Here is a 15,070-nt window from a genome sequence, read left to right as displayed (position 1 = left end):
GCATTGACAGGCTTGTTGACCATGGCCGTGGGCTGGGTTGACCTCAGTATGTCACCCAGTTACCGTTGATATGGGCACCCATTGTGGCCAAGTAAAAGGCAACTTCATTGTATCTTACAAGTCCCGCATGGCTGCCTATTGTATGCACTAAATTGCATTTTACTCTGGCTACAAAAGGTCAGGCTTCAACCAACTTTAACTGTAACTTCCTATTGTTCTTTCCAAAGCAGAGCAAACACTGTAGACTGCTGATTTAAAAAACATTTCTAGGGATTGTGGTTACAAGTGTTTAAGTGGGAATCATAAGTCCTGTCCTTAACCCAATCATTTAAATGTACTATGTTTCTTCCTACATTCAAAAGGTACTTTTTTTCTCAGAAGAGGCATTGTTCCTCTTCTCTTTTTCTTTTCTTTCTCTCTCCGCACTCCCCAGATTTCTGCGTGTTAATCTTTTTCTTAGACATGTGGCCTATGTTCTGTCCTCTTTCACAATCTGCATATATTTGTTGGCCTTGTTTGTAGCACATCTTTGTTACCACTCCAGCCAAAACTAGTGAATGACTTAATGGTTTAAATGACAACACACAAAGGGAATATGCAGAGACATTCGACCCAGAAAATCTACTTCTTCGTATTACAATTGTACATTGTGTTCTACTTGCACATTGAATTTAAAAGGTTATAGCTGGGAACACTGATTAAAAAGTATCAGCTGAGTAAATAATGGGTGTGTGCATGTACAGTATCTCAGCTAAGGGCGTGTATGTGTGTGAGACGGACCGTGCACATCTGGTTGTCTGCCATTCCACTGTTTTCATTCAGCCTTCAACAGGAAGACAGTGTGAGCATTCCAAACAAACGCACCACTCTTTGAACCTCCTCCCTCACTCCATGTGGGCTGGAGGCAACACACTCATCTTTGTCCCCCACACCCACCCCCACCCTCACCCTGCCAGTGTGGGCTGGGGATGTGACACTGGGAGGTATGTCCTCATTTTGCTTTAGTCAATATTGACCCACCTGTATGTTGACCCCAGATTCTGCTGACCCTCAGTTCTATCATAAAACCCTGTGGGTGATACTCTCAGGAATAGGGTGATTGCACAGAATATGACACAAATGTCACATCTGCAGCAACGTGGTTCGTAAAATTCTTTTAAAATGAGCAACTATGTATAATTGAATATAGTGACTATTAGGTACTACACATGTATATTATTGAAAAAATAACCATGTCTGTTCATCTTTGCTTTAGAACAAATGGCAGGTTTCATGAAATAATAAGTTCATATTAATGTTAATAGGTTAATATGGTGAAAAGAAAATTTTTAGTGGTTAAACCAAGAATTTAAGAAAAAGGAAGTCTTTTTTTTTCAGAAGCAAGAAACAGATTGGGCTACAAGAGTTTGTCTGTGTATGTATAGAGGTGGCTCTATTTCATTTCCTCAGTCTGATTATTTTAACAGGCCACAGGGCAAATGACAGCTCAGAATATCAGCACAACAGTGGGCTCTGCTGCTAAAATGGCATAATCCAATGTCAGGATCTCCTTACACTGTTGCTTATATCATATCTCAAGGCACTGACACAAGGGACACTTTTGTAAAAAGACACTTTCTTTCCCAGGTACATGTGACTTTTTTAAAGACTATGAGTCATATGTGTCTCAGGATGATTTGCCGTCCACTTGCAATTGCTTTTCTTAAACAGCTTTTGGGAATTTCTTGCTTAAGGCACTTAACCATTTTTGCAGAGGTGAAACATAGTAGGGACATCTGAAATTCCAGTCCTAATCCTAGCAATCATTAGTCAGTAACAAGCACACTCTTATTAGTGCACAATAAGATGAGCATGTGCTCTTCACATAAGGAAACCATGATCTAAATTATGTGATTATTAAGAACAACTGAACTGTTGTTTCCCACAAAGCACAGCAAATAGACTTTGCCTGACGCAAGTCTAGTGCTCTCCACCAGGGAAGTCTTCCATAGGAATGGAAAAATAATTATATGATTTTACACTGAGATAGTCTTTGACTTTGTTTGGAGCCTTGTTAGAGAGAAGGGTATTCTGATCTTGCAACTGTCTGCCATCTCTTAAAAATACTCCTCACTGTGATGTGCTGCCCACTTTCACCCAGTGCACTTCAGGTTCAAGAAGCCTAACATTATGACCTACCCTTTCTTCTTCTGCAACATTACAATTCAAGGGCTAACCAGTAGAGTACTGTTTGGATGTGCTACATCAGCCTCTAATCAGCTCTGAATAATGCTTTGCATGTGTCTTCAGCATGTGGCCAAAGTCACGCCTCTTTAACAAGCTGGAGCTCCGTGGATGCAATGAATTCAAAACTGTATTCTGCTATATTCTAGTTTACCCAGAATCAGCCACTGTGAAATGTAAGATGGGGGAAATATGCCAACAGCCAACAGATTTGCTGTGTCTATCAGTATTGTGATTGTATTTGATTACATGCACCGCGTGTTCTGAAGCATCCTAACCCACAAAGCCACTTACGGGCATTCAGAGCCAGGGTGCTGAAGTCTGCTCACAGCTCTGCTCACTGTTGCTTCCCTGGGTTATGAAAGATGGCTATTCAGAGTGACACTTGACCACCCCCCCCCCCCACCCCAACCTTCCCTCCTTGCAGTTAGTATGAGCAGTTAATATGAGCAATGCGCAGCCAAATGGTGATTAATTAAGGTTCACATAAACACCACTGTGTATGTTGGGCATTAAATCAACAGAGAGGCATACACACACTGGCACTAGAGCTTAACTCCTGACTCCCAAGATATTGCGCACATAGTCATGGCATGTTCCATTTGTTTACATTTCATTGTGGACATGTCCCTGTAATCTCGCGCCAATCTAACACCTCACTAAACACACACATATTAATGTCCTCCTGTGTGAGCGGGGTCAGGCTTAATCTGCACACTAATGCACTCATATGAGTCTGGAAGCTCAGGAAGTCGCTGCTGCCCAGTACTCTGGCGAAAACACAAGGAGGCAGTCAGAGAGAGCACGTCAGGCTCATGGTGATGAGAAAGATGGACCTATTTTTCATTTATAAGACTCACTGAATTGAAATAATTAAAAAAAACCATAGCAAATAAAACTAATGGAAGACAGGTCAGTATAGAAAAACTTCAATGGTCACACTGCTGTAAAGATATTACCTCATAATGATAAATACAGTCTAGAAATCATAAAAATACATAAAAACAAGTATTTACTCTATAAGAGAACAGAAGCAAACAACTGTCACAAACAGTACAAAACACTCCTCCTTATTTGGATTGTTGGATCCTTTGGCCCATTGCCCAGACCTGTCCCATAATGGTGCTCGGGGGTTCTACCAATCCTAGAGTACATTTTACGAGTAGGCCTATTTACTTCTTAACTTTGGCTGGCACATTAGAACCTCACCATCACACTTGGATAGCATGAAAGTTAATTTGTTTTATAATTGATTCACCTAGCTGACGGCAATTTTCTATGAGTAATGCTCTGTCAATCGTCACTTTTTACAGTGCCAAGTAAGTGTGCGTGCAATGGCTGACATAGCCACTAGAGGGCAACGTCACGTTAATGGAACCTTCCTCCGTTCACTCCAGTTATTAAAGCGAAGGATGTTACTTTACCACCTCCCCGTCTGACAGGCTGTACTGAGATCAGTGGAACACACCGTGAAATTATCTTTAAATACCAGTTGTGTCCATAGAGCCTTAGCTAAAAGTTCTCTTAATATATTGAACCCGTCACAATACAAGTGAACACATGGGATATGTAAATCGTATTGACGTTTGAAGGCTCCATATCGGGAGCAAACATTGTTTAAGTGAGGCCAATTGGCATCATAGCCATATTTTTGATGATAGCTACCACTGACTTGAGCAAAACTGGAATGACCAATTTATATTCCATTAGGCGTTAATTCAAAATGTACTATTTCATATACAACATTTTACTGAAACGTTTGTTGTACATTTTTATTAAAAAGGAAACGTGTCCAAGGCTGCATGCGGTCACATTTCAACCAGTGCGCAGTAAATATGTGTAGTTGTAGGCACACCGCACAGAGCAGTTGTCACCAAGTGACAGGCAACAGCTGAGAGAGCGAAGCCCCCAGTTTATACCCAACTATATGGTAGGAAATTTTAAACATATTCTACGTACCTGTATTCTATCTACATCCCGTACACCTAATGTTTACTGAAATTCCAGTTGATTACTCCCGTTAATTATTCAGATGAACGTATCGTCAATTAGGAAAATCAATATTATTTACGTATAGGTATACTCAGTGTGCAATTTAGACATTTGAAAGTTAGACTAATGCTAATGCATTAGCTTTTGTTCATTTACATACAAGACCACTTTGCCCACTGTGTCAACTCTGCTGCGAAAAAAAAAACATCGTTACCAACTGAGAAAGTATGTATCTACATTAAAACAATCTACAGACCTACCTGACCGTTTTGCAAAATGCAAATGATTCCCGAGCCAGATACTCCTTTATAGGAATGCAGAAATTACGTTAAGTCTCATTGGCATTAAAACCGTCCACAGAAGAGTAATTCAGCGCGTGACATTGTCCAGCGCAGCAAAGATATTCCGTTGAAGAGTTTGAGGCTGCATGTCCGAAGTGGCACTGTACAGTTATACAAACGAACTAGCTGTGATACTATTTTATCCGAGAGCGAGGGCTCTCTAACGGCCTGAGTCGAGCGCACACCGAAATGACATTAACATTGCTCTGCGCCTATTGGTTTAGATTTGCGCCCCCGCACCCCCGAGAGGCACGCATTCTTGGCAGTCTGGAGTAAGTCAGAAATGTGTTGTGATCATTTTCATGCGAGAGAGTGAATGTGTACTCTTAGACGTCACGCATTACTGTGTAATTAGTGACACGTTGGGCAGTAACAACAAATGACAATATGGACATTTACAGAGTTTGTTTGCACTGAAATATTCTGTAACAGTAAATAAAACCCCCAATAGATTATGGCTATTGCTATCCCCCCGCCCCCCCCCCCCCCCCCTGTGTTTCTGATTCCTTAATTGCATGGGCTTATCTCAACAGTGGTCAGCCTGCTGTGATCCCTTTCGCCTGCAATGGCCAGTTGTAGGCTTGTGGAAACCTGATCAGCTTTTAAAGATTCTGTTTGCTTTTCACGCTGCCTCACTGTGTCGGAGTGACTTTAAAATGACAAAAGAAGCCCGTTACAAAATGCTCTGAGTTCATTGTAATTCAATCTGATCAGGCAGGCTGGAGTAGTAAACCAATCCCGCAATCAAAAGAGTGTACACAAACGGAACAGAGATCTTGGATGCATTGGTCTGCCTGATATCAATCAAACCCTTTATTGAGCAACAATTTTTGCAGTAGTCATACCACATAATAGTAGCTGAATATGAGATCATGTCCTTTAGTTTCCAAAAAGGATTTATGGCAGTTTAAGCCATAAGTGTTTAACCACAAACAGCTATGGCAAGTATGTAGCAGTCACATATTTATTGGTTTTACACTGATAAATATAAGGCCATAAACAAACAAAGCACTACATTTGTGAGACGGCTGACCTGTAGGTCGGTTTCGGACACTGTGACTAAGGTTATGACCTACTGACCACTCTGTATCTGCCCATGTCAGAGCAGGGTAAGTGAGACCAGGTTCAGCCAGCCAAAACCTGTCAATCACACTGTGCAGGACTGTGACTTTACAGCATAAAAACCAAGCAGACTGTTGTTAACTGATTTCATCTGGAGCAGATGGATATCAGCTCTCAGGGTGCTCCAATTCCAAAGCCACGCCCCCTTCAGTCGGTTTAGTTGGAGTAATGTTGGCCTGAAAGTGCTGTTCCAGGATCAGTCACTACAACCCAAATTTTCACACAAAGCACTATTGGTGAAAATATGTTCCAGGTGCAAAATCAGTGTCAGGGAAAGATTTTGCCAGCACAGTTCTCAGAGCACATCTACTTCTTTAGTTCGGTGGATCGGTAAGGACATGCAGCCTCATGGTCAATCACCCTCACCTCTTCAACTTTTCAAGTTTATGACAGATCATCTGTTATGTTACAAGCAGAACATAACCTAATAGGAACATGTACAAATATAATTTCTGATATGAGTGAGCCACTATAACATACATTCAAGTGAGTGTGTTTAGGAACCAGTGACTATGGTGGAAAATGAGGCAAGTTATGAAGGGTTAACAGGTAAGGTATCTCTGCTATGCTTTTCCCTCTTAGACGTTTGGTGAGTTTCAGTTGTAAATAAGTCACTGCAGCTCTTAGTGGAATTTAGTGAGTCAGCCATTCTTTCAGTAATGGCCACCGTAACAGATATCATATCTTGCAAGTATAGTGATTTAAGTGAACCAGTGTGCCTGACAACATGCTAGCCCATTAGCCTAAAGCATAGCCTCTTTCACTTGTATCTGGTCTTTGTCTGGAGCTTATCTGCATTTTATCTCACTCCATATTTATGGCAAAGGGCTGTAAAAATGCTTTCAACAACATGATTGAGTTGCAAACTATACATGGCCACACTTAGGCCTACTTTACAGTGGACTTCAATTTAAACGTATAACCTGTGTGCCGGGGAGCTGCTGGAAGACCTAGTTTACAACAAATACATGATCCAGACTGTAATTCAGAAATTTGGTATTACTTTCATCCAGTGCAACTCTCAAGTGACGTATTTTTGCTATCTAAAAATCTAATTAGTGTATGAATCACTGTAACACATTGTTTGGTTGATGAAATATTGAATAACGGGTTAAAATGAACTGCCTTAAATTGCAAACCTCTTCCAAATAAATAAGTACATAAACCAGTGAACAGGGCTATGTTCTGACATAACATGGCCATTAACAGTTGTAATAGCCAAATACAATGTCTGGCCAAAAAAAAGGTCACCACCTGGATTTAACTAAGCAAATAGGCAAGAGCCTCCCATTGGATAATTACTGCATGGGTGATTATGTTTCAGCTGGCAACAAGCTATTTAATCCTAACTGATGCAGTGAGTAGCTTCTCATTTGTTAAACAACCATGTCGAAAGACACATCCTGTGGTCGTGGAAAAGATGTTAATCTGTTTCAGAAGGGTCAAATTATTGGTATGCATCAAGCAGAGAAAACATCTAAGGAAATTGCTGAAACTACTAAAATCTGGTTAAGAACTGTCCAACACATTACTAAAAAGTGGAAGGACAATGGGGAAACATCATCTTTGAGGAAGGAATGTGGTCAGAAAAAAATCTTGAATGATCGTGATCAGCGATCACTTAAACGTGTGGTGAAATCAAATCTTAGAAAAAACAACAGTAGAACCCAGGGATATGTTTAATAGTGAAAGTAAGAGCATTTCCACATGCACAATGTGAAGGGAACTCAAAGGATTGGGACTAAAGAGCTGTGTAGCCTTAAGAAAACCACTTGTCAATGAGGCTAACCAGCAAAAATGGCTTCAATTTGCTAGGGAGCATAAAGATTGGACTCTGGAGCAATGGAAGAAGGTCATGTGGTCTGATGAGTCCAGATTTACCCTGTTCCAGAGTAATGGGCACATCAGAGTAAGAAGAGAGGCAGCTGAAGTGATGCACCAATCATGCCTAGTGCCTACCGTACAAGCCTGTGGGGGCAGTGCTATGATCTGGGGTTGCTGCAGTTGGTCAGGTCTAGGTTCAGCAATGTTATGTTCCCAAAGAATGAGGTCAGCTGACAACCTGAATATACTGAATGACAAGGTTATTCCATCAATGGATTTTTTCTTCCCTGATGGCATGGGCATATTCCAAGATGACAATGCCAGGATTCATCAGGCTCAAATTGTGAAAGAGTGGTTTAGGGAGCATGAGACATCATTTTCACACATGGATTGGTCACCACAGAGTCCAGACCTGAACCCCATTGAGAATCTTTGGGATGTGCTGGAGAAGACTTTGCGCAGTGATCCAAATCGCCCATCATCAATACAAGATCTTGGGGAAAAATTAATGCAACTCTGGACAGAAATAAATGTTGTGACATTGCAGAAGCTTGTGGAAATGATGCCACAGCGAATGTGTGCCGTAATCAAAGCTAAAGGCAGTCCAACGAAATATTAGAGTGTGTTACCTTTTTTTTGGCCAGGCCAAAAAGACCAAAGCCAAATAGTAGAGCCATGATAAAAGAGTCATCTCTTTCATGAAAGTCATGACTTTCATTCAAGTCAGTTCAATATTTTTGGTGAAACACTCATTTTAAACACATAGTTCCTAGGACCATATTCTTTGTGGTTCAGTTTTTGAGGACTGCATTCTTTTCCCCATTTCTTCACCATGTCATTGCAAGAGTTCATATGTTGATTTTGCCACTTTTTCAATCTGTATAGGTTTAAAGTACTGAATGGACACACTCAATGAGTTGAAATGGTTGACAATCCACTGTGGTTGTACTGTGTTAAGAGAACGTGTGCCAGCTACCTGCAGGCTGACGCAGTGCTGATCAAATGTCTGGCACCACCCATCTTGGTTTTGAACGTGAAGAGAGCTAACAGAGGCACTCAGTCATCCGCTGGTGACTATGTGAAATTTGTTTGTGTCAATAAATCATCATAACATATGGCTAAAATCATTCAGAATCATTATTGCAGACTACAATATTTGAAAGTTTTCCTTCACATGCATGTTGCAACTGAATCTGATTAAATAATTCAGGTTAAATCCTTTGTAGCAATGAAGATTTGTTTTAATCATTATTGTCTTCTTATGGCTTTTCACATGTCCCCTTTATGATCCAGACAGCAAGAAGAAGAAACTGTTAAGCATAGCATAATGGTATGCATAATTCATAATGGAATACATTTGCTTGCATTCAGAAACTGTTGCTTTCATCTCTTTAAAGGAGTAAACATCTTTACTAAATCTTTAATCCTTGCTGCTCGCTGCAGCTCTTGCAGTCTTAGTGTATACCTCCAATTAGGCAATGATGCCATTTTACCACAGAAGACTTCCTACCTTCTCTTTGCATTTACATGGCTTACCAACCTTTCCCTTCCATCTCAGGCTGAGCTATGCCCTTCAGAAAGTACACTCAAGTTTTCTTTTTCTCTTTTTCTTCCTTCCTTCCTTCTAGTCATCTTATCTTCCTTCTTTCCTTCCTTCTGTCTCATTCTATTTTATTAAGTACAGTGGCTTAAAAAGACAGAGAATCTTCAGAGCTATCTATATTTTAGCAGAAGATGCTTAACAAAGATTTTAAAAGGTTGGTGCCTCAATTAGGAAAACAATGATCTTCCCATAATACTGTCTACTCTGGTTAGGACAGGAAATCCAGATTTGTTAATCTGGGTTATAAACTGATCAGATATCTATTTAGAGACAAGATTTCAGATTGAATTACACTACATGACCTTATAGCTGTGACAGAAAAAAAAAAACATTTTACTGCTTGTGGTGCAGTTAAATTCTTTTTTAAAAAATGACTTGCTGTTGAATAACTAAAATGATTCCAGAAGTGAGTTTTAAGTTTTAGTAGACACTATTCTTAATCTGTTCCAAAGCTGTAGCATTTTAATAGTGATGTAGCAGATTTAATCAAAGGAAAAAAAACCTTCTCCATCCAGTGACTAAAATAAACTGGTTACTCGACTTGATGTAATTGACTGAATTCTCCTCCAAAAGAGAGGGATCTTGTTGCGCTGAGTTTACACAGGAAATCACTAGAACAAACAAAGGCAGGAAGACAAACAAACAGAGCGCAGCAGCGAGCCTGGGCATCTGGCCTCTTGCGCGAGTCACCTGGCTTCACTCCATACTCAAACACGGCCCAATTAGGCCCGACTGGCCGAAGCAAAACCCTGAATGGCCCAGGCATTTGGTCTGTTGACTCGCCTTGTTAGCATAGAGCTTGTCACAAAATGACAAATGACTTAGTTTTACTAAAGCAAACTCACTAATGCAGTTGTTTAATAACAACCTTTACGTTAGCTACTTTCCGTTGAAATGCTTGGGTGTCTTAGGCTACAAATGAACACTCATGTACCTAGCTACAGTGTTAGCACAGTGACCACTAAGCTGTCATGAGTCAACAGCTCTTAGTCCTTAACCTGTAAAGGGCTATTGTGAAAAGGTTCTGAACGTTGCTGTTCATAGTTTGTTTGAATAAAACAGATCTTTCTACTTCAAAGAGACTCTATGACCCTTCATGGAATGCTTGAGCTCTTGGTAACTCTTACGGTGCTCAAATAAACTTAGAACTTTCATCCGAAGCTTGACAGCCCGGAAGAGAAAATGCTACCTCTCACGTGAAATTAATAGCATGTTCTAGCATTTCCTAGTGACTGGTATTTATAAGTTATGCAAAAATGCCACACATCTTTCTATGATCTTGATGATACCTACCTAGAATTTAGTTACATACATTGTCTGTCCAAAGTAAGGCCAGTACCAAAGTGTGTAGGTCCCACCTGCCTTCAGTTTGTGTTTGCCCTCTAGGGAGATGCACAAGGGTAACCTAGCTGATGCAGCAATATTGAAGAGCTGTCAGAAAGATGAAGCATCTGCATTCCCATTTATAGTTTCTTGCACTGTGTCGTAGCACAAGTCTGTTTCATAACAAAAGTCCTCCACTGAGGCAGTGGCTTCCTCAGATAACTTCCCAGTAAGCAGCTCCTGGAGCCCCTCGTGAAGTATATTTTGCTCAGCTTCAAAAGCAAATCTGTCCAGTTAAGAAAGATGTGGGCCAGCGATGGAAGTTGCACAGACTTCTATATGCCTCTTTGATCGTTAGGCTGTGTTTTAATTCTCTGCCAACTTTCTGACATGCAGTGAGAGCCTGGAGCAGCTGAAGGTGTGGAGGAGGATAGGGAGGTATGGAAGTGTTGCAGTCTAGACTGGGGCAGGTACAATGCTCGCCCTATACCAGCCAGACGGCGCTTGGAAGGCCTGCACAGAGGTGGGGGGAGGGAAACAAATTAACACTGTGTTACTTTGACAGGCCAGTCTGTTACTGCTAAAGCCTGTTCCCACCAGGCACACCCATGTATTGCAGCATTGTTAATCGCCTTTTGAGGCAATTTTCAATGGATTCAGTCCTTATACTCGTGAACTATTTTTGCTATTTAAACTCAATTAAATAAATATTGTTTCCGATTTCTAAGAGTAATTGCCGTAAATTTTAAAATGCTTTGCTGAAAGGCAGATCTTAAATGGTAATTCATATTTTATCATTGCAAAGTTGAGCTATAAAACAGCTAGGCTTTACTTTCCAACGACAGTCCAAAGTGTTGTCTCAACAAATGTCCTATGTTGTCACAACATACCTCCTTGTGTTGTGGTCTGTGTTTTGCGAGACATATTGACTGGTAGGTTAGACTGCTCTGCAGCAGCTCCTGTTGGTCTCTGGGGCTCCACATCTTTTTGATGTCGATCCCAGACTCGCACGTGGATCCGCCCTTAATCCTGATCGCCGCAGCCCGTTCCCTGTCTGCCCCTCCTCAGCTGGGGAGACAGCCAGCAGTCAGTTAAGATCTCTCATGCTACCTGCACAAGCAACATCCAAACAGTCCCCTCTCTTCTGTGCTGTGGCCTTTCTTGTTTCTGTTCCTCTCCACCAACAGCAAGGCAAGGAAATAAGAAGTATAAGGAAAATGATTCATCATGTGAAGTGAAATGTCAGATAGTAATGCAAATATATTGTTTGTCATAAGGCCATAGCTTGTGCTGTATCTAACACTCCAGTTCTTAAAATGTAAAATGGTGCAAAACAAATCTTTGACATGGTGGTTTACAAAATTTTTGGAACACCAAGAATGCATGTATTTAATGTAGAAAATATGTCATATGCTGGTAAAAAGCTTATAAATCTGTTAAATTGAGTAATGTATAGAATGCACACCACAGATTATTTTCCTTTGCAGCCAAAGTCCAGAAAGGCTGAAATAATTCATTCCAATATACTTTGGCTCTGACATCCAAAAATATACAACCTTTCCTTTCACATGCATAGCTAGTTTCCCCTCTGCATTCCCCATAAAATTGTCTGTATATCTTTGGCTGAAATCATGTACAGCACTCAGTGCTTGTAGGCTGTAATTTGATGTGTGCCTCTGGAATCCTGTGCTGGGTCAAACTGCTGGAGAAAATACCATCAACAGCTTTGTTCCGGCACAGAAATACCTCCTAGATCAAATGGGAGCACTAGAACTATGGGACAGTGCTGTAAGCAGCATGAGCATTACGTGTACTGCTCTTTGGTGGCAAAACCAAATAATTGGATTTAGTGGAGAGTATAAAGCTTCACTATATTGAGGCTGAAAGTACAATATATTTCTCAGTTTTTAATAACATGGCAACTCTTGCTTCCTTTGATTTACTTTTGAAATGAGAGCAGTACGTTGTGTCCATGTTTCAGAGTATCCGTGGACAGATGTCCTGGAGATTCATCAGCTTGGCTCCATGCCAGAGAGGCTCTGTCTGCACAGCTCATATCGGATGAGTGGGGTGAAGGTAAAGCCCACTGGATGCCCTCTGAAGAATCCGCCTGCTGTTGGTGTTCAAGTCCCTGGGCTCCTCAGCCCCCTGCATGGCACGAGTAGTCCATTGAACAGCCCAGGGACCACAGAGAAGAAAAGCGGACTTGCAGGGACATAAACCTTTAGCTTTACAGGAGACATACTCATTATATATATATATATATATATATATATATATATATATATATATATATATATATATATATATATATATATATATATATATATATATATCATACATAAATTGTTCTCATTCATGTTTTATTTCAGCATATACACTGAGTTCAAGTGAGCTATGTAATGGAGTTTGTATTTGATAGCCCATTTATGCAATTGCTTGCTTATTGTGAGTTAGAAATGCTGTTGTAAAACCATGGTTTAGATGAACATTCATAACCTCAAGTAAAAAGCAAGGCCACAAACAACCTGGTAAACAATGGAAGAGCACCAATCACTCGCACTATACAGCGAGCCTTGACCTGTCCTGATTGATGCTCTCTACTATATGGAGTGGAAAAAATGTCAGGGAAATAAAACTTCTTGACTGGAGTTCGTATGAGCCTCGTAGTGTTGTGTTACACACACACTCTATGGGACAGTCAGGAGGAAGGGTATCAGTTCCTGAAGGGAGGTGTTCTAAAGGCCATTTCTGCTCATGAATTTTACTCATGAAATGGGTGAACTCAAAAACGTTGGTTTGAGTTTAATTCAAGGCTATTGTATTGCACAAGCATGCACCTAAAAGGTACTGACTTTGTAGAAGGCTTGTGTCTCTAACTTATGAGGTAGTTCATCAGAGATATGTGAGCCTGTCGCTATGGGAATTGCATGAGCAAGTGTCTTGGTTACCATCTGAGCACTAATGACCAGATGTGACTCAACACACTACATTGTCTGAGTTGGCGGCAGGTGGCATCCACCAGATTAGCCATTGCTTGCTAGCTCGCTATCCCAGAACCATCTGGCCAGTGTTGGTCGAGATGCTGAGATGATTCCTAATCTCTGTTCAGTCAGAGGTGGCAACTGTATTGATTTTCCCCTATTGAGTCTTAACGGTGAATACCCAGAATTTTAATTCCTAAATATGCCATCAGCAAGTATAACTAATAACATTTGGTGTCTTTTTGATGTGTGACAACAGTGTGCATTGCTAGGAATACTGTGAACATGCATTATTAGTGCAACACCAGCAAACTCAAACTAACGAATGTCAAATGTACTTCTTTGCATGATTCTGACTTGAATTCAAAGCTGATTGACTTATTTAATATGCTAAATGTCTTAGAATGCCTTCAACATAATCTCATATTTTTTGTATATCTTTTCAGGTACAAGACACTGAAGAGATATTTTTCAAAACAAATGCCTAATCATTCTGGAGAGCAAAATCAGCTTAGTGACCCTTTTAGGAAAAGCCCCCTGGAGAGACATGGGTAGACAGGATGCCGGAGAAGTGTCTTATGCTAATCTGCACCAGTTACTTTGTCCCTTTGATTTCAGATGAGGACCTTCTGGTTTTGTTGTTTCTGTGCTTTCTTAGAAACACGCACGTTATACTAGCGAAACATATTCCAATTAGAGGCACTGACTAACTAGACATGTCATTCAAGCTAAAAGCACACCATTAACTGGCCATTTGACTTGATAATGTCTAATTAAAGTCTTTCTATAACAAATTTAGCAATGGACAAAACAAACCCTGTAATCCAGTTCTGTGTAATGGACATTACAAATAAATTCTAACTTCCTTCTCAAAATGTGACTATAGAGGGTCTGAATTTAGATGCTAATGTGGAAGCATGTTTTGTTATTTGTATCATATGCAGAAGGAGCAGATGTTTGCTCTACCTTTCTCTTCCTATGTCTGAGCCTGCTATTAGTCCGTGTTAGAATCATTTCAAAGCTAATATACCACATCCTATAATAGGTGTTTTAAGTAGACTGAAATTGTTACTGACTTATGTCAAAGTAAATCACTAGTGATAAAGGCCAATACCGGAAGGTCTTTAGAAAATCATCCCTAAAATGAAAACTATAAGGCCCTCCTTGCAGCACCAATTCAAAGCTCTACAAGCCATGGCCTGCTATGCTTTCAGCTTAGGATGTATCCCAAATATAAATATTACATATTTAAAAGGGCTTTAGTGGTATTCATTTAATTACATCTATCGTTTCTCTCACTGCTTCCGTTATGTTCACTCAAAATAATGATTTCCAAATATCAGCTCTCAGGGCATATATTTCAAACTTGGCTATTCGTCTTTCTCACCGTTTTTTAAAGGGTAGCCAATGGTTGGTTTTTCTACTGTAGAGAAACTTTGAGATGAAGAGAAATCATTTGGCAAATGAAGCAGTTATGTGACATTGTGAAAGCATAGGATTGTATCCCATATGTTATTTTATCCCATATAATATTTTGTCCCATGTATTTTTACTAAAAAGCTCATGCATCAGAATTTATACTTCATGGAACTGGCACATTCATTTTTACAAACTTCCATTTGAAATGTCAAGAGGCATATAAAGTGTTGTCATTTTGG

General features: G+C 40.2%; 1 protein-coding gene and 1 long non-coding RNA gene across 2 annotated transcripts in view; one reads left to right on the top strand and one right to left on the bottom strand.

Moving 5' to 3' along the window:
• The window catches only part of prickle1a (prickle homolog 1a), a 19,819-nt gene extending 15,085 nt beyond the window's left edge, over positions 1-4,734 (bottom strand). Inside the window, exon 1 of the mRNA XM_027000963.3 lies at positions 4,476-4,734. The gene's annotated coding sequence lies outside the window, so the exon portion shown is untranslated. The remainder of the gene's footprint in view (positions 1-4,475) is intronic.
• Positions 2,689-15,070, top strand: LOC113571818 (uncharacterized). The gene is made up of 3 exons (XR_003410031.3): positions 2,689-4,153; positions 12,410-12,504; positions 13,859-15,070. It is a non-coding gene; the product is annotated as an uncharacterized LOC113571818 (long non-coding RNA).

Source organism: Electrophorus electricus, chromosome 4, assembly GCF_041902795.1.
Source record: "Electrophorus electricus isolate QZ-2024a chromosome 4, ASM4190279v1, whole genome shotgun sequence".
Classification (NCBI taxonomy): Eukaryota; Metazoa; Chordata; class Actinopteri; order Gymnotiformes; family Gymnotidae; genus Electrophorus; species Electrophorus electricus.
This window is presented reverse-complemented; position numbering and strand designations above follow the sequence as displayed.